The 25,438-nt window shown below is 45.3% G+C and overlaps 2 pseudogenes; both read right to left on the reverse strand.

The window, feature by feature from the left end:
• Nucleotides 1-734: 734 nt before the first annotated feature.
• LOC123042260 (G-type lectin S-receptor-like serine/threonine-protein kinase B120) lies at nt 735-4,956 on the reverse strand (annotated as a pseudogene).
• Nucleotides 4,957-12,943: 7,987 nt separating this feature from the next.
• On the reverse strand, nt 12,944-18,615 carry LOC123046913 (G-type lectin S-receptor-like serine/threonine-protein kinase B120; annotated as a pseudogene).
• Nucleotides 18,616-25,438: the final 6,823 nt, after the last annotated feature.

The raw sequence follows: 25,438 nt of genomic DNA on the forward strand, positions 1-25,438 counted from the left end.
ACGAAATGCACTGTATTCGGCGCTTGCCAGTGTGGCGCGCCAGTTGAGAGGCGTACAGGCCTCGGAGGAAGCAACCGGCTCAGCCCATGGTGGCGCAGTGGCAGCCGCTTGTCACGGAGCCGATGCGAGCAAGGGCGGGGCGACGGTCCGGCCGTGCTGTGGGGTCGACCGGTCCGCTGAATCCAAGGCAATTTAGCATTTCAGAGTCTTCGTAGTCCCGGCTTGAGCAAAGGTACTAAAGCGGAAGCGCATTTTGATTCCTGTTCTGAACTTAATTTGTATAGGTTATTTGCTTGAGGTGCAAAGAAGGAATCTTGAGTTCAGTGTCCAATCTTGAGTTCAGTGTCCAATTTGCCACAGTGACATGAAGACAATTTGGTTAATGAATCAAATGGAGTTTGCTACAGTTACATGAACTAAATGATGGCTACAGTATTTTGCAATGTTTTGGAAACATAAACAAAATTAAGTGATCAAACAGCTTATTAAGTAGTAGGATATTATATCATGGATGACTCTGGAAGTAAAAAAAATGGTACTATACATTTAGTACGGCATATTGAGTTGCAGGGGTAGGGGTGAGGACGGTTCTCCCTCTGTTATTCACAACTTCTCTCATATAATATAATAAACTCATATGGAGTACATGTTATTATGAATAACCACACAAAAGATCAGCTCACGGAGAGCAAGCCATAAAGTATACAATTAAGCTGTACTAAGATCTGCATATACTAACGGCCATCAACTGTTGTGATACTCACTGCATTCACAGAGTTCGATGTAATCTCCCTTCCTTCTTGGTCAGCACAAGTACCTAGAGCAAAATACACAGGTTGCTTTGGAGCTGGAAGCGGTGCGCTTTCGTTCTCGAACATAAACATAACCAATGACATAAGTGGCCTATCCCTAGCACGGTCCTGAACACACAAGAGTCCCACATGAATACAACGCAGAACTTCATGAAGTCGGAAACTTGCAACAAAGGAAGAGTCCACAAGTTCAATTGTGTTTCCATCTTCCCACAATCTCCATGCCTGAGCAATAGGGTGAGGTCAACATCAAGTTACTAACTTTTTTGCTGGGAAAAGGGGGGCGGGTAGATTGAAAATATCTTACAATCATACTTACATAAGTGATAAGGCTAGAAAATTTTGTTATGAGCTGAGGTGAATTGATCTTCAAGCCACTGACAATCTCTAAAAGAAGAACACCGAAGCTATATGTGTCTGATTTTACAGAAAAAGCACCTCCCATCGCATATTCAGGCGACATGTAACCACTGTTTAATCATTAAACAAGTCAAGGAATCCTCAAAACAAACTGTAGCAAACCATAAAATAGCAATGTCAAGGGTTTGTTGGTAAACCAATTACTTACTATGTCCCAACGACCCTGGTAGTGTTTGCTTGGTTTTGGTTTGTAGCGAAAATTCTTGCCATACCAAAATCTGAAATTTTGGGAGTCATTTCTGTGTCCAACAAGATGTTGCTTGCTTTGAGATCTTTGTGAATTATTGTTAGTCTTGAATCTTGATGGAGATAAAGAAGACCTCTTGCTATTCCTTTAATTATTTTGAACCGTGTCGACCAGTCAAGCACATGTTTGCGTGAAGCATCTTTCATGTTTAATATAGGATGAAGCTTGTCAACATGATTAACACTTTGGTTAATTTAAAGAATTTTCTAATGTGCATTCAACAAAAGAGAAAAGGGATTTACCGAAAAGAAAAACATCCAAGCTTTTGTTAGGTAAGTATTCGTAGATCAGTAACTTCTCGTCTTCGTGAATGCACGACCCAAGAAGTCCGACTAGGTTCTTGTGCTGCAGCTTGGCAATTAGAATCACTTCATTTTTGAACTCCACTATACCTTGTCCGGAGCTCTGACTAAGCCTTTTTACAGCAACCTCATTTCCACCTTCAAGTGTGCCCTACATAGCACATATTTTTCACTTGAACAAGTTGGAAACCAATTTTTTTTGATCTAATAAAGATACCTTTTCACAAAAAGAATTACTCCCTCCATCCCAAAGTTGGGACAGAGGGAGTATATTTTAACCCCTTTTCTGATCTCACAAGATATTATTCAACTCTAGAATTGGTTTCGTTATGTCCTTGAATATCAAAACTACTGCAAATCACCAACTCAACCAGATCACGCTCATTTTGGACTATGTGGCATCAACATGGACATATATTTCAGCAATTCCATATTACTAATAGGTGATCCCCACTAACCAATTTCCCACAACATGTCAACTCAACATGCAACCATGCATAGGAAGCGGCCGACCTCAACATGCATCCGTGCATGGAAAAAATGCTCCATTCCATTATGCTGCTTATTTTCAATAATGTAATCCTATATATATATTACTAAATAGGTGACCCCCACTAACCTATTTCTCTCGATAACTTTATAGTTGGATAAAAATGATTTGAGAATTAGGGGTGTTTTAGGAGTCAAACAACAATTGAAGTGTAAAATATGTTTGTTTGATCTTCTGTCGAAACAAATTCTAATAACCACAATCTATTACCTTGTAAACATTGCCAAAACCTCCCCGTCCAAGCAAGTTGGAATCAGCGAAAGAATTTGTTGCTGAAAGGATGTCTCCATAGCTAACAAATGGAAATTCTGTATGTTTGTCTTCGAGATGATTGGATTTGCTAAAGTATCCTCGCGACAGTTTCTTCTGCTTTTCCTTCTTTTGCAATTTGCCTGCTTGTTAGGACATCAATTTTTTACTTAACATTTACACTAGTGTCATATATAAAAACAAGAGGACATTTGTTACTCTACCTTTATATTTGTACACCCAGAAAAGGCATACGCATGTTAGTAGCAGCAGACATGCTATAATCAGGATTATAATCTTTACTGAACTGATCCCCTTATAAACTGCAAAAATGCAACAAACCAAAATTTTGGAATTTACTTGAATAAGTACCATGATGGGTCTGTGCAATTAAACTAAGTGTCTAGACTAACCTAATTTAGCTAGCTGGTCTACCACGGGTTGTGGTAAAATAAAGATTCGATCATTTTAAGAGTATTTATGCTCGTGTATACAAACTACCCCTCCAAATTAAATAATTATATTTGGCTAGTGTGAGGTCATGGCAGTTACTGGCTATTTCCTTATGGAAAAGCTAAGACATGAAATCTGAAAAGAATTGTAAACACATTTGAAACTGAAAGTTTGTCAAGAATGGAAAAGTATATCTATTGTATTTGTAAATGATCTTGAAAGGAATTGCCAGTTTGATAAAAAGGATGTTCCATATTACTCTCTTTAGTTATTGAAAATGTGACGTTTTGGATATGGAACTTCTAAATTTTAGTTGTTGATACCATTCAAGAAAAATAGATTAGGTTAAAAATGATATGCCTAAATTTTCGCCACACATCACGTCTATAGTATTATAATCTTGTTGGGTTTGGTACATATATTAAAGTAGGAAAACAATGTTCACATCTTGATTACCATGTCATCATTCAAATATCATGTCAAGGTGATGGGAAAATTAGATGGACACAGGCAGTAAGCTAGTACAACATTTTATAATCTAGGTATTTTCATCAGAAATCTTATGTCCACACGCTCCCTTTGTGAATATCAGTGTTAATATGAAGAGTACATGCTAATTACTTGGGAAGAAAGGAGGGGATGGAACAATACCAGGAGAATCAGCAAGCCATAAGTACAGGCTCTCACCGCCGTTGATTGTCTTCCAAATGTCGACAAGCTCCCCTAACCATACCAAGCACCTTGACGAGTGAGCCATACCTATGGCCCCGCTCAAGTTAGCATAAGCGTAAGCTGCACATGAGCAGTTGCGCCTGCACTCAGCCTCGCACTCATCCAAGCTTCTGTTGTGTATACGCAAGACCTTGTCAGGAACTTTCATCCCAGGCAAGGCCACGAAATGACTTTGATTGCCACATTTCAACCCTTGCTTTCTCCGACATCCATTAGAAAAATTTGCAGCATTGACAGTCTCAAACCCCTCAAGACATTGGCAAGTTGGGACCATTTGAGTCAAGTCACAGTAACTGAATGGGCCACATGAGGCGTAGAGCTCGCATGCAGCAGTGGGGTATTCACTGATGAGTGCCCATGATGACGAGTGATTGTTCCATGCTAGAGACCTGTACTTGCCAGTATAATCAAGCATGACGCGTGTGTACACCGAGTTGTCGGAGATTGCGTACGTGAAGTAGAACTCGTCTCCAGAGTTGACAACCGTCTGATAAAGGATGGAGCTGGTGTTTGATAGATATGTGCCACCGGACACTGACACACCGTTCCACACAGTGCGGCAGTATGGCCTAGTTTTTTTCCAAGTGACAAGTTGAAGGTCTGGGGCGCTAGGCTCGCCGCTGACTGAGAAGTCCCCAGAAGATGGATCATCCGGGCCCTTCCAAGCAACAAGCTGCGTGATGACTTGTGCCTTGTGGCTCACCAAAAACTTCATGCCTGCAAGGATTGTGTCGGTTGGGTGATCAAAACTCTGCCATATGTCAGTGTTACTTGGCAACCGGAGAACAAAGTTCCCAGAGTTGCTTAGTTCCGCGTAAGCTCCTGGCGCTCCAGCAGTGTTATTGCTTGGTGTCATCCAAATATTGTGGCCTCTGGAGTCAAACAATACCATTTGAGAACTGTTAGTGATGATGAGCTTGGCGGACAAAGGGGCGGTGATTGGGTTGTCTCGGTTGGCAACCCACACGACGGTGGTGGTCCGGGAAGGCTGTGGTACCATATGCCAAGATAAAACCTCTTGTTGGAGGTGGTCGGGGAGAAGAAGCCAAGAGTGAAGTCCCCGCTCTTGGAGATGAGCTTGTCATCATGGGAGAGTGACTTTGCTTGTGTTAGCTGGTCGTCCGATTTGCAGAAAGAACTCAAGAACAAGAGGACGAAGATGGGGATGTAGTGCATACCCATTAGGCTGCCTCCTTCATCTGGTTGTGCCGAGGATGAAAGTGTGTCACTGATATAAATGGAAGATGGAAGAATCTTGAAATGATGTTTGGGGGGGGGGGGGGGGGGGGGGGGGGGGCACAGCTGGGCATGTGAAACAAGAGAAAATAGATTGGATCGACACACCTAGGCCGGTGGTCTTGATAGCATTATATAGGGCGCCTCTAGGAGCAGCCGCTAGGGTTTACAAAGGAGATAAGTACAAGTTGTTATACAAGATAACTACAACCTAGATACTAACCATATCAGGTTATCTATACAGTTTAACATTCCCCCTCAATCTGAACTTCCTACACAAAGATTCAGATTGTGCCTATTTAAGACAAACGGCGTCTCAGCTAGAGGCTTGGTGAATATATCTGCAACTTGCTCCTTGGAAGATATGAAACGAACATCAAGTGCCTTGGCTGCAACTCGTTCACGAACAAAGTGGAAGTCCACTTCTATGTGCTTGGTTCTGGCATGAAACACTGGATTCGCGGATAGGTAAGTGGCTCCTAAATTGTCACACCACAGAACAGGAGTTCGAGAGAGAGAAACCCCAAGTTCTCCAAGGACTGACTGTATCCATATTACTTCAGCTGTTCCATTTGCAAGTGCCTTATATTCAGATTCCGTGCTCGACCTAGAGACTGTTGCTTGCTTCCTTGAACTCCAGGAGACAAGATTGGGTCCAAGAAAGACTGCAAAACCACCTGTGGATCGGCGATCATCACTGCATCCAGCCCAGTCTGCATCTGAAAAACAGCTTAACAGCATAGAGGGTGACTTGCGGATAGACAGACCCATACTGTGAGTATACTTCAAGTATCTCAAAATCCTCTTTGCTGCAGAGAGATGTGCAGTCGTAGGTGCATGGAGAAACTGACACACCCGATTAACTGCAAAGGAGATATCTGGCCTCCTGAGTGTTAGATACTGGAGAGCTCCAACCAAGCTGCGATACTTGGTACTATCCTCCTGAGACAATGGTGATCCACTTTCCTTGCTCAGTTTCTCACTGGAGGACATGGGCGTGGTAGAGACATTACAATTCTCCATGTTTGCACGGTGAAGAATGTCGCTAATATACTTCTGCTGAGACAGAACAATTCCCCCTGGCGATGACTCCACATGTACTCCAAGAAAATAGTGCAAGGGACCGAGATCCTTGAGAGCAAAGGAGGCTTGAAGGTCGGCAAGTAACTTGGTAGTAGCAGTGGTAGAAGAGCTGGCCACAATAATGTCATCTACATACACAAGCATAAAGGTGGTAACACCACTTCGGTTGTAGACAAACAGAGACGTGTCAGCTTTGGATGCGAGGAAACCAAGTTGTTGAAGCCTAAAACTCAGCCGAGAATACCACGCTCGAGGAGCCTGTTTGAGGCCATAGAGAGCTTTGCGGAGTTTGCACAAATGGTGAGGCGCCGAGGGATTCACAAATCCAGGGGGTTGGCGCATGTATACCTCTTCTTGGAGAATGCCATGAAGAAAAGCATTTTGAACGTCCAACTGATGTAAACACCATCCACGAGAGACTGCAATGGAGAGAACCAGACGCACGGTGACAGGTTTAACGACCGGGCTGAATGTATCATCATAGTCCAAGCCATAGCATTGTTTGAACCCCTTTGCAACCAGACGTGCCTTGTACCGATCAATAGGGCCATCCGGTTTGTGTTTGATTTTGAACACCCATTTGCAGTCAATGACGTTGACACGGGGAAGAGGAGTAACCAAAGTCCAGGTACCATTCTATCGTAACGCATCGAGCTCAAGTTGCATAGCCAGCCGCCACTCCGGAGATGAAACTGCTTCACGATGATCAACTGGTTCCCGTAGAGCTAAGAAGGCACGACGGGACGGATTATACGTGATAGTACCATCCGTATGTTGTTTTGGTTTGCGGGTGTGATCACGCGTGCGCGTCGTCATTGTATGAGCAGGCGGAGCAGAGGATCCAACGGCCACAGAATATCCAGATGAGGCACATGCAGACGAGCGTGTAGGCGAATCCCCCTGGGATCCCGTGTCGGATGAGGAAGCAGGAGCTGCCACCGGATCCGCCTCGGATCCAGCACCGTCAGTGGGAACGGCCCGCTCCGCAGTCGCCAGTTGGGCCGCAGCCAGGGGCGAGACGGTGGACACAGCAGCCCGTGCAGGGGTGGGCCCCGCCACAGCGTGGGCGGGGCGTGCGCATGCAGAAACCGACACGGGAGGCGCCTCGGCCCGCTCGCCCTCAGGAGCCACGGGATTGGCGGTCGGCGGAGACGCGGGCCCGGTGCGGTCGGCTGGCGCGCTGTCGCCTGGCTCCCCACGGTCGGCTGCCGCCACGTCGCTGTCGTCAGGCGACACGCGATCCGAGGCTGATACGGCGGCGGATCGGGAGACAGGATCTACCTGGGATTCCGTTGAGGGGATTTTCTGCGCCGAAGCAGTACCTGCATCCAGATTAGTCCGAGAAACAGATGCAGCATAGTTCATGTGGTCATATGGAAATAAAAGAATGGCATGTTCAGCAACACGAGGTGGTATTGGAGAGGGTTGGTCATTGGCAAAGGGAAATTTGTTTTCATCAAAGATAACATCGCGTGATATATATAAACGAGCTGTAGGGACATGAAGACATTTGTAGCCTTTGTGACGAATACTGTACCCGACAAAAACACACTGTTGGGATCTAAACGCGAGTTTGTGGGTGTTATACGGGCGCAAGTTAGGCCAACATGCACACCCAAACGTGCGGAGGGAGACATAGTCCGGCTTGGTGGAAAACAAGTTTTTCCATGGGGCTCATGTTGCCAATGACGCGGCTGGGTAAGCGGTTGATAAGATAGCATGCAGATAAATACGCCTCGTCCCAAAAACGGAGGGGCATGGATGCATGTGATAACAATGAGAGACCCATGTCAACAATGTGACGGTGCTTCCTTCGGCCGATCCATTTTGTTGATGTGTGTGTGGACAAGAAACGTGATGAGCAATGCCAAGTTGACGAAAAAATGTGTTGCTAAGTTTTTCGTATTCCCCACCCCAGTCGGATTGAACACACAAGATTTTACGAGAAAGAAGGCGTTCAACATGGGCGAGAAAATCCCGAAAGACATCAAACACATCACATTTTCGTTTAAGAAGATAAATCCACACAAATTTACTATAATCATCGATGAATGAAACATAGTATTGGAACCCACCAGAAGAAGTTTTGGCAGGTCCCCACACATCTGAAAAAATAAGTTCCAGCGGAACCGAAGACACACTTGAGGATCTAGGAAAGGGTAGCTGATGTGCTTTGCCTTGTTGACAAGCATTACACACATGGGTCAAAGCCCGACTCGATGATGCTAATTTATTGGATGCCAAAACATGTTGAACTACTTGTGTGGATGGATGGCCGAGCCTAGCATGCCAATCTTCAGCAGAGAGCCTAACTGAGGATAGGGCATGAGAGCGTGAGGGCCGAATGGGATAGAGCTCATTTTCACATCTGCCTTGAAGAAGGACCCGCTTGGTTGTCAAATCCTTCATAAGAAAATGAGTAGGATAATATTTTAGATAAGCATGATTATCAGTGGCAAGGCGATTAACAGAAAGAAGATTCTTATCAGCATTTGGGACATGTAGTATGTTGCGAAGTTTGAGATTGGCAGAGGGAGTAGGAAGGAGAGCATGACCACGATGAGCTATGTGCAAACCTGATCCGTCGGCAGTGTCGATGCGGTCCTGCCCAAGATATTTTCCCCTCACGGTGAGGCGGTCCAGATCCGACGTGATGTGATCGGTGGCCCCCGTGTCAGTGAACCAGGTAGGATCACCGAGGATGGATGGTGGTGATGCAGCTGCTAGACCCGCCATCTTGGAGTGCTGAGGCTGGAAGGCGTGGTTGTAACGTTGAGCACACTCCCAGGCATAGTGCCCGGGGCCCCGGCAGAGTTGACACTGCAGGCGTGCATCACTGCCACCACCGTGGTCACCGCGGTCACCACCGCCGCGGTTGCCGTTCGCGTTGTGGCGATTGCCGCCACCACCACGATCACCGCGGTAGCCGCCGCGGTTATTGTTGTTGTAGTCACCGCGGTCACCGGAGTTGCCGCGACCCTTGCCGCGGTAGTTGCCTTTGCCACGGTTGTTGGAGTTGCAGTTGTTGTCGCGGGCGACGTAGTTGACAGAAGAGCCACCCATGTGTAGTTGAAGACGAGCCGCATGGTACTCACGGCGGCGCTCGAAGGAGATGGCGTGGGATTAAAGTTCGCCCAGCGTCATGACGTCGATGCAAGTGGTGATAGCCGTGATGAGTGGCTCATAGTCGCTGTCGAGGCCGGTGATGAAGCGGTGATGATGTCCTCCTCTCGCATGGGGCGGCCCGCAGCAGCGAGCTGATCTGCTTGGAGCGGATCTTGGCGAAGTAGTCGACCATGGAGAGGTTGCCCTTGCGGAAATTCATCATATCCATCTTGATCTGCACCACACTGGCACGGCAGTGCGTGACGTACATCTCCTCGAGGTGCGCCCAGATGGCGCGGGAGGTGTCGAAGAGGTGGACCCGCTGAAGCACATCGTCGGTGAGCGAGGCCAGCAGGTAGCTCAGGATGATCTGATCCTGATGGAACCAGGTAGCGTACTCCGAATTAGGAGCGCGCTCCCCCTTGTCATCGGCAGGAAGGAGGCGAGCAGGAGTGTGGGTGGTGCCGTCGACATAGCCGGTGACACCGGCGATGCGAAGGGGAGGAAGGATCTAAGCTTTCCAGAGAAGATAGTTGGAGGAGGTGAGCTTGGCAGTAATGAGGCAAGCAGAGGGTTGGGGAACAGCAGAAGACGGCGGCTGAAAGAACATGCGGTGCCCCCATGTTTGGTTTTGGTAATTGATGACAATCTCTATGGACTAATGGTTGTCTTGAGTTGTATTTGAAGGATTTGTCCATAGGCTTTTCTTGAAGTCCATGTGTTGGTTTCAAGGAGTTTTTGAGTTGACCAAGGTGCTATTAAGGAATTATCCAAAGATTGGTCATGCGAGTGTTGAGATTATTGCAAGCATGTCTTGAAGAAGAAGGTTGTGTGATCATTCATGTTTACCTTCAAGACATCATCCAAATGAAGAGAGTTGCAAAGATTCAAGGTTGATCAAGACTAAGTCAATAGTGAATCAAGTTGATCAACTCACAAAGCATAGAAGATGTACCGAGAGGGATCAAGTGATCCCATGGTATGGTAAGCATTGTCCATTACACTTTATGTACTAACCCATGGTCTATGTGAGAGTTGTATGTGGGGTTAGGTACGTATCCATGGGCTTGCGTCAAGAGGAAGATATCATACAACCCATGGAAAGGATGACATCAAGTGGTGATCGTCATCAAGATTGCCGTGTGCAAGTTCAAGTGGAGCATCACGAAGAGATCAAGTGCTTGAATCTTGCCATCCATTGTGGTGTCAATGGACTCGTGAAGATGTGCCGAAGAGTGGCTCACCCATAGTGAACTATGGGGGAGCAATCATCTAGTCTTCATCAAGCCAACGCAATCAAGAAAGGTGGTCCAACTTGAGGGAGTCAAGATCGTCTTCATCTAGCTCAAGTGGACCATGTGCAAGGCAAAGGTTTTCCCTTGATAGGTTTTCTATTTTACCGGTCTTGTGGTGGTAGTTGGGAGACCGAGTTATAGGATCGTTTGCCATACTATCAAGGGGGGCTCTCAAGTTGGTAGCTTGATCGTATCGTTAGTAGAGAGCTCAAACCATTGCATCCTTGCATGAGTTCATCGAAAACGGAGTTCGCATGCGTCTTCTATGATGTTTTCGGTGTTGGAGGTTTTACCGGTCTTATCCGATGAAGGGTTCTCACCATTTTCTTATGGGACTTTTCTCATTTGCTTATTCTTGATATTTCTATCAATATTGTGTTAGCCCATGTCGTTAGCTTTCCAACAAACTTGGTTTCGTTGAATTCGGAGTCCGTTTGCAAAAGTTGTGGTTGTTTTGGTAAAGGCTGCAGCGGTACTACCGCGACTGGAGCGGATGTAATTTTTTACTACCGCTCCAGAGCAGTACTACCGCGGCTCCTGAGCGGTAGTACCGCTCCAGAGCAGTACTACCGCGGCTCCTAAGCGGTAGTACCGCTCCGGACCAAAATCTCGTGTTTTTCTCAGCGGAAGTAGGCACAGAAGTATTTTTTTAGTACCGCTCGCAAGCAGTAGTACCGCTACCATTTGCGGTAGTACCGTGAGGTCGAGCGGTAGTACCGTGAGGACGAGCGGTACTACCGCTCCGAAGGTTCTTTTGGCCTTTTTGCCTCCTCACTGTTGTGTTTCGAAGGGGTACTACCGCCCTAGCGGTAGTACCGCTCTGTGCGGGCTGTGAGCATAACAGTTGGATTCGGGAGCTCCTATAAAAGGGGGTCTTCTTCCCCATTCAACCTTATCCTTCGAGCTCGTGTTCTTCCCCCATTGTTGACCTTCTTCGAGCTTGCTAACTCTCAATCCCTCCATGGATTCTTGTTAGTTTTTGAGGAAAAAGAGAGAGGAGATCTAGATCCACATTTCCACCAATCACTTTCTCCTCTAAGTGAGGGGAACCCCTTGGATCTAGGTCTTAGAGTTCTTCGTGTTCTTCTTTCGTTCTTCCTCTCATTTTCCTCCCTAGCATTAGTTGCTTTGGTGGGATTTGGGAGAGAAGGACTTGGGCACTCCGTGTGCCCTTGCCATTGCATTTGGTGCATCGGTTTGAGTTCTCCACGGTGATACGTGGAAGTGAAGTTTGAGAAGCTTATTACTCTTGGGTGTTTGGGCATCCTAGAGCTTGTTCCTCTTGGGTGCCTTGGTGCCCTAGACGGTTGGTGGTGTTCGGAGCTCAATCATTGTGGTGTAAAGCTCCAGGCAAGCGTCGGGGTCTCCAATTAGGTTGTGGAGATCGCCCCGAGCAATTTGACGGGTACCGGTGACCGCCCCAAGGGTTGCCAAAGTGTACGGGTTCGGTGACCGCCCCCAAGGGTCGCCATTTGTACGGGTTCGGTGACCGCCCTCAAGGGTCCCTTAGTGGAATCACGGCATCTTGCATTGTGCGAGGGCGTGAGGAGATTACGGTGGCCCTAGTGGCTTCTTGGGGAGCATTGTGCCTCCACACCGCTCCAAACAGAGATTAGCATCCGCAAGGGTGTGAACTTCGGGATACATCGTCGTCTCCGCGTGCCTCGGTTATCTCTTACCCGAGCCCCTTTACTTATGCACTTTACTTTGTGATAGCCATATTGTTCTTTGTCATATATCTTGCTATCACATAGTTGCTTATCTTGCTTAGCATAAGTTGTTGGTGCACATAGGTGAGCCTAGTTGTTGTAGGTTTTGTGCTTGACAAATTAACCGCTAGGTTTATTCCGCATTTGTTCAAGCCTAAACCATAATTATTTTAAAGCGCCTATTCACCCCACCCCCCTCTAGGCGACATCCTCGATCTTTCAGCGGCGCCGCGAGGCCGGACGGCATGGGCAGAGAAGCAAGGGCCGAGAAGGTCATGGCGGCGGTGGAGGCAGAACCCATCGAGCAGTTTATGCGAGATGGCCTGATACCATGTGAAACAAGAGAAAATAGATTGGATCGACACACCTAGGCCGGTGGTCTTGATAGCATTATATAGGGCGCCTCTAGGAGCAGCCGCTAGGGTTTACAAAGGAGATAAGTACAAGTTGTTATACAAGATAACTACAACCTAGATACTAACCATATCAGGTTATCTATACAGTTTAACAGGGCAGACTAGTGATGATATAGATAGACATCAAGGTTGACTAGACCATACTAGCATAGATGACTGGCCAGACTGAAAAAGTCTCCAAACGGCATTCAACGCGCAAGGAAAAATCGTCACTACAGGTCCGAATCGACATGGGAAACCTCGTTGGCATCATCTACGGCCATACCTGATGACTACCACCATCTTCTCATCAGGGCCACAAAACGGCCGGCTGATGAGTCATGAGCTGTGTATGGAGTCACGGCCGGCTGATGAGTCACCCACACTGCAAGAGCGACGTGCATGGTAAAGCCTTGTGTTGTTTCCGATCAAGTTGTGTATGGAGTTATGAACAGGCATGAGTGGGCATAGAGGGCTCTGACATTGGCATCTCACTATGGGCCCAAAAGGGCAAGACCCAACCGAAGGATTTGAAAATATATACTCCCTCCTTATCAAAATATAAGACGTCGTTCAGGTTAGTTTTGCCTAAAAAACGTCTTATAGTCTGGTACAGAGGTAGTATCAAAGAATAAGAGAAATTGAATTGAAGATATTATAAAGTGGCAAAGTCTTAATTTTGGGACTAGTCAATAGAGACGGCAAGGAGAGCAACCCTTTCTTCAGGGACCTTGACTGGTACTGATGGCTGAACGACAGCAGGCCAGCAAGTCTCCAAGAGTTGAATAATGCCATATACGCCCAAAGAAAAATCGTTACTACGAACAGTTCAAACCTGAGTAGAGAGTGACAGCTCATGATCACGCGGTCATCGCTTCATGGGATAATGCAATGCTTGATATTATCGGAGCCGGTGGGCGCTGTGGTCGGCACACTCACTATGTGCTTTTTCTTCCGAGCAACTCACAAGAAGCCTACACATTAAGAGAGAGTAGGATTGACCAGGGTTAATATGGTAAATTGGCTGAAAACCGATAATAATTTATTCATGAAGAGAAACCAGAGCAAAACCATATAAGGGCATCTCCAGCACTGTGCACCAAATCGCCCGTAAATGTCCGGCACTTCATATATTAGTTTTTATATAGAGTCAATTTTGTGAAGATTGACCAAATTTTGTTAAAAAGTATTATCATATCCATGATGGAATATATTTTCATAGTGTATTTATTTAGTATTGCACTACCTCTGTAACTTAATGTAAGATACTTTTGCAGTTCAATTTGAAATAAAAAAAACGTCCTACATTAAGTTACAGAGGGAGTAGATATTAATACTTTGTAATACGAAGTTGGTCAAATTTTATATGGAAGTTTCCATGGAATAATGCTCATATCAAGACGGCTCTGCTAATTGATATCTGGTCATCGATGTGCGTAGTACATCATCAGTATCGGCATGGCAACCTGAGTTGGAAAGAAATGGGGGCAGGAGATGATTATCAACGAGAGTCTGCATATCAAGCGTGGACAGCCGTACCGTTAAAGTGAGGCAAATTATTTGCATCAAAAGAGAACCTGTGTGTACCCTATTATTTGGCTACCGCGACCGCCCCGCCCTCAACTCGACTGCCCCCACCGCCGTGCTTGCCTCCACCCCTGACCTTGCCTCTAAACTTCCCCGGCAACCAGAATTTTTGGGCAAACCATTGTACCTGCACTCGCACCGTCAACCTGTTTCCTCGCCCCCGACTGCAACGCTGCTGCTCGCTGCCATTTGCAGATCGTCCGGTGCAAGGTCCTGACTCGGCCTCGCCATCGCCAGGTCGGCCTCGAGCTCTGCCGCTGCCTCCTTCTTTCGCATGCAAATCGGACTTACACCAGAAAAAAATTTAGTCAACTTATATATAGCCAGTGCATAATATATGCCGCCAAAAAATAATTTATAATACCTCCATCCCAAAATAAGCGTCGCTGATTTAGTAAAAGTTTAGTTGGAACGGAGGGAGTACTTCAAAAAATATTCATGCCGCACCATATATGATCACTAGAACAAAGTCCTTATAAAGTGTTCCCAGTTTGATGGATTTCTGCAACTTTCAAGGAAATATTCTACACCTACAAGAATAATCTGAACTTAAATGCAGAAGAGATACAAGTACCAAGTGATCATGTTCATGAGGCATGATATGTATTGCATTTAAACTGTTAATAGACTGGTACATTAGAGGGAATACCAGAGGGATCTCGGACCAACAACATCAATGAGCAAGACACTGTATTGCATCAGAATGATCGAATATCCTTATTCTTCCTGTCGTGTTAGCAACTGAAGATATACCAACAGTCCAACAGCTACAGAGCAAGAAAAACCTAACTTTTTATTCGAAACAGAGCATTATCAATTAGTCCTCTGATCACAGGCTTTCTGCGAATAGCACAATTACCTACTGAAGAAATCACATTCAAAATATTTGTAAATCATACAGTACATGGCTTCTGAAGCTCTAATACTGGAATTTACATATATAACATTAACGCCCCTCTAGTGTTGTGATACTCACTGTATTCACAGAGTATTCCCTTGATTTTTCAGCTTCGAAATTCTGTAGAGCAAAATATGCAGGCTGCTTTGGTGCTGGGAGCAATGCATTTTCATTCTCTAACATAAAAGTCACCAATGACATGAGTGGCCTATCATCCGGACGGTCTTGAACACACAAGAGGCCGACATGAATACACCGTAGAACTTCATGAAGTGAACAACTCTCAGCAAACGAAGAGTGCACCAGTTCTGTTGCTTTTCCATCTTCCCATAGTCTCCACGCCTGAGCCAATAGAACCAACTGATGAGCAAGTTACAATGTTTGACAGATTAAAATTCTGTGCATTTTGTACTTACATAAGTTGTCAGGCCGACAAAGTTCACTGCCAGTTGCGGTGAGGTGATCTTCAAGCCACTTACAACCTCTAAGAGAAGAACACCGAAGCTATAGGTGTCCGATTTTACAGAAAAGGCACCTCCCATAACATATTCAGGCGACATGTAGCCACTGTTTAGATAATTCAACAACAGATGCATAATTTGGGATAAATAGACAACAGAAATATGAATCTTGACAGGTGTGGCTAGTTCCTTGAATTACTTACTATGTCCCAACAACCCGGGTAGTTTTTGCTTGTCTGTTTCCACCAAAGATCCTTGCCATACCGAAATCTGATATTTTGGGAGTCATTTCAGAATCCAGCAAGATGTTGCTTGGTTTCAGATCTCTGTGAATTATAGTTAATCTTGAATCTTGGTGGAGGTAAAGAAGACCTCTCGCCACCCCTTTAATTATTTGGAAGCGTGTGGGCCAATCAAGCACATATTGTCTCGTGCTATCTCCAAAGATGAAGAATAAACAAATTATACAATCAGCGATCAGTGATATCCTTTCGGTTGACAAAAAACTTGTAATATGTATCAGAGGTCTGAACATACCAAAAAGGAAGGCATCCAGGCTTTTATTTGGTAAGTATTCATAGATAAGTAACCTCTCATCTCCATGAATACAGCAACCAAGAAGTCTAACAAGGTTTTTGTGCTGCAATTTTGCAATTAGAATTATCTCATTTTTAAACTCCTCCATCCCTTGCCCAGAACCCTTACTGAGTCTTTTGATAGCAACTTCAGTGTTCCCTTGCAGGATACCCTGCATGATTGCATCATCCGAAATTGTGAAACTATGAAAGGTATTTTTCCACAGATAAAATTATTCTCTAGAAATAGAGCCTGTTCTACTAATACGATGAATGCAGAACTTTCCGTTACCTTATAAACTTTTCCAAAACCACCACTTCCGATTTGTTTAGAGTCCGAGAAATTATCCGTTGCCGTGGCAATATCTTCAAAGCTAACAAAAGGAAAGTCCACATGTTTACCACCAACTTCATTAGATGAGCTAAGGTATCCTGGCATTGGTCCGTTGTGGATTTCCTTCTTCTTTTGTTTGCTTGCTAAAGATCAATACTTTGTTATTAACACTCATAACAATGAAGTACAATTTTGAAACGAGAGACATTTTCTATTTTACCTTTGTATTTGCATATCCCAAGGGCTATGCATGCGAGTATCAGCACGCATGACATGGTTGGGAGTATAATCTTTACCAAATTGCCATTTCTAACAGCAAAACAAATCATGTATAAATTTAACAACATCACTTTTTTTAAACAAAAATAATTTAGAGTACCGTGAGTGATCCGTGGACTAGATAAATGTGTTACCATGAGCATGTTGCATTATGCTCGTATATAATAGTTATAGATCTACTGATTACCCCTACGCCAAATTATTTGGACGCAAAGAAATATTTGGCAGTCTGCTATACAACTGTTAAGTTCATATATTTAGTAGATGACCCACGATTAAGGTTGGTGTTGATTTGATAACATTAAGTGCCAAGATAACTAGAAGGTTAAAATGGAGTGGTGCATACCAGGAGAGTTAGCAAGCCGGAGGTACAGGTTCTTGTCATTGTTGCTATACTTCCCTGTATCGACAAGCTCCCCTGTCCAAAGCAAGCAATTTGACTGGTCGGCCATAGCACCATTACTGCTCAATTTGGTGTAGGCGTGGGCTATACACGAGCAATTGTTGCTACACTCAGTCGTGCATTCGTCAAAGCTTGTGTTGGGGACATGTAAAAAATTGTCAGGGAACTTCATCTTAGGCAAGGTCACGAAATGACTTTGCCTGCCGCATTCCAGTTCCTTGGTTCTTCTACATCCGCTCGAAATGTTAAGACCAGCGGATTCAAACCCATCGAGACAACGGCATGTCGCGGCAGCCCCAGTGTTGTCGCAATAGCCGAACGGACCACATGAAGCGTACGTACAAGTCGCAGGTGGTAGCGGGGTTCTCGGTGACGGTTGCCCAAGATGAGCGGTTGTTCCAGCTAAGGTACCTCAACACGCCCATGTAGTCAAGCATAAGGCGTGCATACGGTGAGCCACCAGAAACAGTGAATTCATAATAGCACCCGTCCCTTGTTCCAACCATCGCTTCATACTCCGTAGAAGATAGTATTCTGGTACGTGCCACCACCTACTGACGCACCATCGAGAATATTGCGGCGGAGGTAGGGCATAGTCCCATGCCAGATGATTAACTGAAGGTTCGAGTTTGGGTCAAGGCCCAAAGAAAAATCTCCAATGGATGGGTTAATGGGGCCCTTCCAAGCAATTAGACGCCTGACAACACGAGCCTTCCCGCTCAGGTAGATCCTAGCACCGGGGAGAATGGTGTCTGTCGGGTAATCAAAACTCTGCCATATGGATGTCCCATTTGGAGACATGAGGACAAAGTTCCCCGACGAACGCAGCACCGCAGTAACTCCCACACCCGTGATGCCGCTCTTCACCACCCAAGGAGTGTGACCTTGGGAGTCAGACAACACCAGGTCGGAATTGTTGGTGATGGCGAGCATCAGAGATGAAGTTGCGGCGATTGGATCGTCGCGGTTGGCGGTCCATACAACGGTGCGGCCAGGGATGCTGTTGTACCATATGCCAAGGTACAAGCTTGTGTTGGAGCTGTTCGGGGAGAAGAAGCCGAGCGCAAAGTCCCCGCCCTTGGAGACGAGCATGTCGCCGGCGGAGAGCGGCTTTGCATGTGTGAGCTGGTCATCGGATTGGCAGAGTGAACTCAGGAATGGGAGGATCAAAATTGGAATGCAAGAAGTGCCCCTAAAGGCCATCTTCCTCATCTTCCAGCAAGAGACTAATTGAGGGGTGTGTGCTTCTTCAGACCAGTCCGGCTGCAGAGATGGAATTAGAAGGTAAAACTAGAAACTGGACAACCATCGCATAGCTAGCTACAACGGAGTAGTAATATTGTCGGCCAAGAAAGAAAGCAGGAGACCTGACTCCAAAGTCTCCCAAGGTCGCTCCACGCGCAAAGAAAAATGGCTGCCGGGCATTCAGATTGGAGAGTGCGACAGGGGAAACCTCGCTCTGTAACTGACGCGTCGCTTGCCGTGGACCATGAGGAGATGTTTGGTTCAGATAATGCCAAGCAAATGGTAACGAAATCAGAATATGCTGATAATGGAAATGGAACGAGAAAAAACTCAACTTTGTTTGTTTTATCAGAAGAGCAGTCATGCGTCGCCACGGACACACACTGCAAGCACCGAGACCGAATCCAAATCCAAAAGGCCGTGCAGCTGCTACCGTCGACGGCGGCTCGCTGCTCTTCGCAGCGTACTGCTGCCCCACGGCCGTCGCGTCGTCCTTCCGGACCGCCGCCATGAACGGCTCGCCGGCGCCGTCCGATTGGTCGAGCGACGCCGCCAGTTAGAGCCGCCTGGCCGGGTCGGCTGCTCTCGGCTCCCGCATCCCACGCGAACCCAGGCGCCTCAGCCTCCCGCCGGTGGACTGGCATCGGAACGACGCCGTAGCTCCCCCATTCGCGCCCGGATTTGGTCGAGGTGTTCGATGAGCGGACACAGCCTCGGTGAAGCACGTACCTTTGGGTCACTAACGTGTGGGCCCATATGTCATAGACACAAAGGTAGGTGCCTTACGGCACCGAAGCATCGTCCTCGATGAGCGGATGGAGCCGAATCGAGTTGGGGTGGCTGCTGCTGGTCCGGATTTTTCTTTTCGAGGGATTGGTTGTTTTTCTATTGGGATCCTATTTGGCGCGCGGGTCGCTGGTTATCTATCTTGTTCCGGGTTTTGGGATGGTTCTCTTTTTATTCTGTTTTTTCTTTTCTTTTTTAAAATTTCATTCTTTCCTTTATTTTCTCATTTATTTTTTCCTTTTATTTGTTTCATGTTCGTTTTTCTTTTTTTTCTTTTCTTTCCATTTTCCTGACGTATTTTTCAAAAAGCTAAACATTTTTGTGAAATTGTGGACATTTTTTAAAATCATGAACATGTCTAGAATCATCGAAAATTTTAAATTCGTGTTTATTTCGTACAATTTCTTGAACATTTTTTAACCTTAATTTTTGAAATGCGTGATTTTTTTGCTAAAATTTGCCTACATTTTTTTTCTAAACTGCAAAGCTTTTTGAATCAGAAAACATTTTTGAATTGACAAAAGTTTTGGGGGATTTTTAAAAAAAATAATGAACATATTTTGTTTGGCGAACTAATTTTTTAATGCATGAACATTTTTTATACACAATTTGTTTTTTTTCTGAGAAAAAATTATTCTACAACATTTGTTTAAAATCATGAACATTTTTTAATGTCGTGAACATTTTTAAAAATCACAATTTTTTAATTCACAAATTTTTCTAATTCCGAGAATTTGAAAATGAATTCGTATAAAAAATCAAATTCCAAAAGAATTTTTCAAACTCATGAATATTTTTAGTGTTTTCTAAATTGCAACTACTATTTGAAATTCAAAAATGTTTTAAAATCACGAACTAATTTATAAAATAAAATAAAACAGCGGTGTTCCACCCCCACCCCCCCATATGGGACGGCCCAAAAGCATGCGCCGGTGGAGCGCTAGGTTGCTTCCCACCTAATCCAAGATTGGAGAAAGAAGATCTAAGAGAAACCTATAGAGAATGTAGTTAGAAATCCAAAATAGAGTCTGACCACAACGACCGAATTAATTATCCGCACCGAGAGACTTAGAGTACTAAATAGAAAATATTTCATAATCATGGCATGGGTCTCCTTTTTTTGTTTCTTTAGAGCATTCTATATGCACAATTTCTCAATGCTTCGATGATAGTTTCTTGACTTTCTTTGTATCGAAAGAGATGGAGTATAAATGATATCTCTTACGTCTACAAGACTAAAGGGGTGAATTTAAATGATAGGAAGTGTAAGAAAATGAAATAGAGCCACTTTGGGTTTCCCGATGAAATGAGGCCCCGCGTGAAATAGGAGCTCCCTTGAGGGATTGATAGCTGCTAGTCTAGATGACCACCATATGGGCTTTTTCTCAATATTCTCACTTCAGTTATATGACATGTGAGGAAAAGGCCCAACAGAGTGTATATTTTCTATCCTTTTGAGAAGGTCATCCTCAAACTGGAGCTGAAGGTGCGGAAATAAAAAGAAATTGAGTTGGACGCATAATCATTTCATTTTCTTTTCCTTTGCGGGTCATGCGGAATCATTTTATGAACAATGAAGATATCCCACGAGGGGATTTGCACAGAAAACATAATTCTATTCGATCGAATGCTGATAATAATTAACTTGAATGAAAATACATTCAAGCAGGAAGGTATATAGCGATTGCTTTGCCGAGAGGTTAAATAGATCAATCATTGTGGCGATGCTCGCTGCCCCGTCAAAGATCCTTGCTAATCTAGCTAAGAGACCACAACGCTAATCTAGCTAAGAGACCACAACGCGAACACATCGTTCTTTCACATGCATAATCGCGAGAGAAGGAGAAAGAACTACTACCTCTGTTCCAAATTATAAGATGTTCTAAATTTTTTTCTTCTGAATTAGATGTATATAGATGTGTTTTAGTGTGTTCATTCACTCATTTCACTTTGTATATGTAGTCCATATTGAAATATCCAAAATAACTTGCAAAAGTGAACGGAGAGAGTACATCACTAGCGTTTATGATGAGCACTTTCAGGCTCACTCTCGCCATGACATAGAGCACATCCTTTGCCGCCATTTCGTAATCGCCATTGACACCCGATCGTCTGTACTCCATTTCCTTTTAGGAACTGGCATAAGCTCTGGTTTTTTTCAATGAGAGAAGCTCTGTTCATGCTGAGCACTTTCAGGGTTAGCTGGGTTAGCAATTAAACAGAACAGAAGAGAGAAATTGGAAACAAACCTAGTAAACCCTTAAGAAACACAAGCTACTGGCACTCCATCTGTCATTCTGTCTCACGCTTCTGTGTGTTTGCTCTAGTTGGTTGCTATAGACATGCATTAACTGAGATTCAGTGACTTTCCTCTAGCAAGTCATGTTATAACTTGCCCCCTCTCATCTGCCGTCAAAACATGATCCAAGGGACACAATGACCCAAAACGAATACAAACGTAGTTCAGACTTGGCCATTTCACGCCATTAGAGATACAAATGTAGTTCAGATTTGGCCATTTTACGCCATTAGAGATACAAACAACTTTGCAGTCATTCAGCAATAGAACATCAGTCATATATGTTGTACGAATCTACATATATACATTAAAATTCATACTTTTTTTGAGAAAATGTTAAAATTCACACTTGTACGCTATAGCTAGCATCATTCAACACTTCACATTGAAAAAAATAGCAGTCCTGTATGCTGTACCAAATCATTAATACTTAAATTCAGACAACCCATTCATCACAAGAAATTCAGAACCACTTAACTAAAATCTGTACCACTTGTCACTGAAATTCAGAAGCACTTAAAAATTCTGCTGCGAGAAGTGCTACTAGTGAACAATCATTTGAGCGCATAAATTGGGCCATTTCACTTTTCGAACACAAAATCTATAATTACACATGAAGAACTAACAAAATATAAATCATTAATAGTTGGGCAAATCTAACAAATTCTGCCATTACAATAGATTTTCATAACACCACAAGAAATTCTAAAATTGCAAATGAATTAGACCTGGTGAGGATGATCAAAGCAAATTTCGCTCCGTGGTTCAGAAAGTAGGCACGCCTAGTAATTCAGTTGTGCTGGAAAAGAACAAGCATGTGTGTGCGTTTTCCCCAAGGTTGAACTACTTGGAATAACCAAATCATTCGAATGCTAACCTAACGAAAAGGATTTTGTTATAATGATCCGGAGGTCTGCACTTGTCGCTGGTGTCCTTGCTACCTCGTCATGACACATGTGAGCTACTGAGCAAAAGCTCTGCACTTTGACACCGACAACAACAACACCCGCTGGTGCCACTTTCCTCTTGAGGACGCCGTGTCACAGCCCCAGATCAGCCTTGCTTGACTTTTCCTGCTCATCATGTCATCATGTTTAAATTACTAAGAAACTTGAAATGGGGATGCTTAAACCCTAGCACCAAATGAATTCAACTAGGGTCAAAATAAAATCTTTTCCTTTGAACTCAAAATGCCCTCTAAAAATGTTCAACATTTCTGATTTGAGGTGAAAGCATCTACCAAAAATGGTTTATATTTTTGCAGGACATATTGGGCTCTGAACTAAATCATACTCTATTTGCATTTGGGCATTTAAATGCTATTAAATATTTTAAATGCTCAAATAATCATAACCTAAAATGTTTACTGTAGGATATATTCCCAGCAGTGATCATGAGTAGTTTCATGATTTTTGAGAGAGTTTAAGTATTTTTAATAAAGCCAAACAAACTACAAAAATAGAAAACAGTAATTAAAATAGAAAACAGAGAGAGAGGAAACTACCTGGCGCAGCCCACCTGGCAGCCCACTGGCCGGCCCAGCACTGTGCTGGCCCGTGCCAGCCACCTGCTTCCTCTCGCCAGGCAGGCAGAGAGGAGGGACACGGCGCACGCGCCCGAGCTCGCCACGCCACCACCCTGCTCGTCTGCATCGCCTGGTCACCGCTTCGACGCCGCGAACGCCTCCCCGGTGTCGCCCCGGTCCATCCGACACCTCACTCTCCCCCCTGCTCTCTCCCTCGCTTCCTCAACGCCATGGCCGACGCAGCCGCGTCCGCGCCGACGAGCACCACCGCAGCCATCGTCCACCCCTCACCTCTTCGACGTGGCCCGAGCTCCGCCGTGCCTCCCTCGTCCTCCACGACGGCTCACGCGACCGGAAGAGCCCCGAAGCGCCACCCCGACGCTTCTCCCCTCCTCGACCGCCGAAGATCGGACTCGCCGCCCCGCTCAGCTCCGGCCTCCCCCGAGCCCGCTGAGCATCTTGTCGCGCCCTCCGTAAGCTCCTGCTCCTGCTTCCCCTCTCCGTTTTTCCCCTCGTGCACCATAGCGACTCCACCGCGCTCACCCGCACGCGCCGCCGCAAACCTCGTCACCGGCGCTACTCCGGCCACTCCCGGGCCGCGCCACCACCACGGTTGGATGCGGACGAGCGTCCGCATCCCGTAGCTGTGCTCCGCGCACCAAACGGCGCTCCGTAGGCAAAACCCGCAACACCCCGCCGCGTCTGGCCTCGCCGGCGGCTAAACACCGGTGAGTTTGACCCCATTTGACCATGTTTGACCCCGTGTGGGCCCAGGTTGACTTTCCCCCATGAGTCTATGATAGGTGGGGCCAGCTTGTTAATTAGGTTAGGATTAGTGTTAACTAAATATTAGTTAGACTAATGACCTGACACGCGGGACCCACAGGTTAGAGTTGACCTGGACCGTACCTTTGACCTGATTACGTCACCCTGACGTCATGCTGACGCAATAATGATTTACTGGATTTATTCTTTTAGGAAATTCCAGAAAAAACCACAAACTTCTAAAAATCATAGAAATTCAACCGTAACTCCAAATTAAATAAGTTATATATGAAAAATGATCAGAAAAATCCAATCTATCCATCTGCACTGGTTTCATGCATGTTTAAACAACTTAACCTTGATGTTTAGTGCAAAACATGACAAGGCACTATTTGAATTCATAATTTGAATTTGGGGTTGAACCTTTGGCTCAATATGACCCAAATCCATCTGGTTGTAGTTGCATTAGGCCAACACACTCATATTGCCATGTCATGAGCATGCATCATATTGTGCATTGCATTGATTGTATTTCTTCTCTGTTGCCGGTATCTGTCCCCTCTCGGTAGACGATGTTCCGACGTTGTGATCGTTGACACTGATGAAGACTCAATGCTATCTTCAGAAGTGCCAGGCAAGCAAAACCCCCTTGTTCATTCCGATACAATCCTACTCTCTCGCCCTGCTCTCTTTTACTGCATTAGGACAACAATGAGTCATTTGTTACTTGCTGCGGTAGCTGAACCCCTTTATCCTCTGCATGACCTGTCATTGCCACAGTAAATAGATGAAACCCACTAGTATGAGTAGGAGTTGTTTGAGCCCTGTTGTGCCTACTCATTCATGTTTGTTTGTCATGCCTGCTACTGCTTAGAGTTGAGTCAGGTCTGATTCATCGGGAATGAATCAGAGGTGTGTGAACATGTCCTACTGTGTGTAAGCTAAGTGTGTGAACACGATTTGGTAAAAGGTATCGGTGAGAGGCCATGTAGGAGTACATGGTGGGTTGTCTCATTGAAGCCGTCCTTAGGAACTGAGTTCTGTGTTTGTGATCCATGATTCAGCTACTACCATGCATTGGGCCCTGAAATATGACCCCGCTCGACTTCTTATTCACTCTAGTTCTCTGTCCAGGAGTTGCAAGTAGTTTCTGGTGTTTGTAGCCTACTGGAGGCCGTGGACAGCGCTGACCGTAGGGGTGGGCTGTGATGCGGTAGGTACGTGGCCGGGAATACCGGCCACCCGTTAGGTGTCACGGAACCCTGTACACATTGTTCGGGGCCGTATGGGAAACCTCGGCCGGACTCCCTGCAGATGGAACCTGGATAGGCGATAAACCTGGACTAGAGACTTAGGTGTTTAGGTAGGTCGTGGTCTACACCCACGTCGGCTTTCGCTTGAAGTCTGCCGAGCACATGTCGTGTGCAGACGCTAAGTGGTGGAAACATGTATGAAGAAGTACACCCCTGCAGGGTTAACATCATCTATTCGAATAGCCGTGTCCGCGGTAAAGGACTTCTGGGTTGCTTATATCAGTTCATAGACAAGTGAAAGTGGATACCCTAAAATACGCAAGATAAGCGTGAGTGCTATGGATGGCGTTCTCGTAGGGAGACGGGAGCGGATCCATAGTGGTGTATTGATATGGTGAATATGTGGACTCGTGTGCGCCACCTCAAAAGAGTTACTTGCA

Source organism: Triticum aestivum, chromosome 2B, assembly GCF_018294505.1.
Source record: "Triticum aestivum cultivar Chinese Spring chromosome 2B, IWGSC CS RefSeq v2.1, whole genome shotgun sequence".
Classification (NCBI taxonomy): Eukaryota; Viridiplantae; Streptophyta; class Magnoliopsida; order Poales; family Poaceae; genus Triticum; species Triticum aestivum.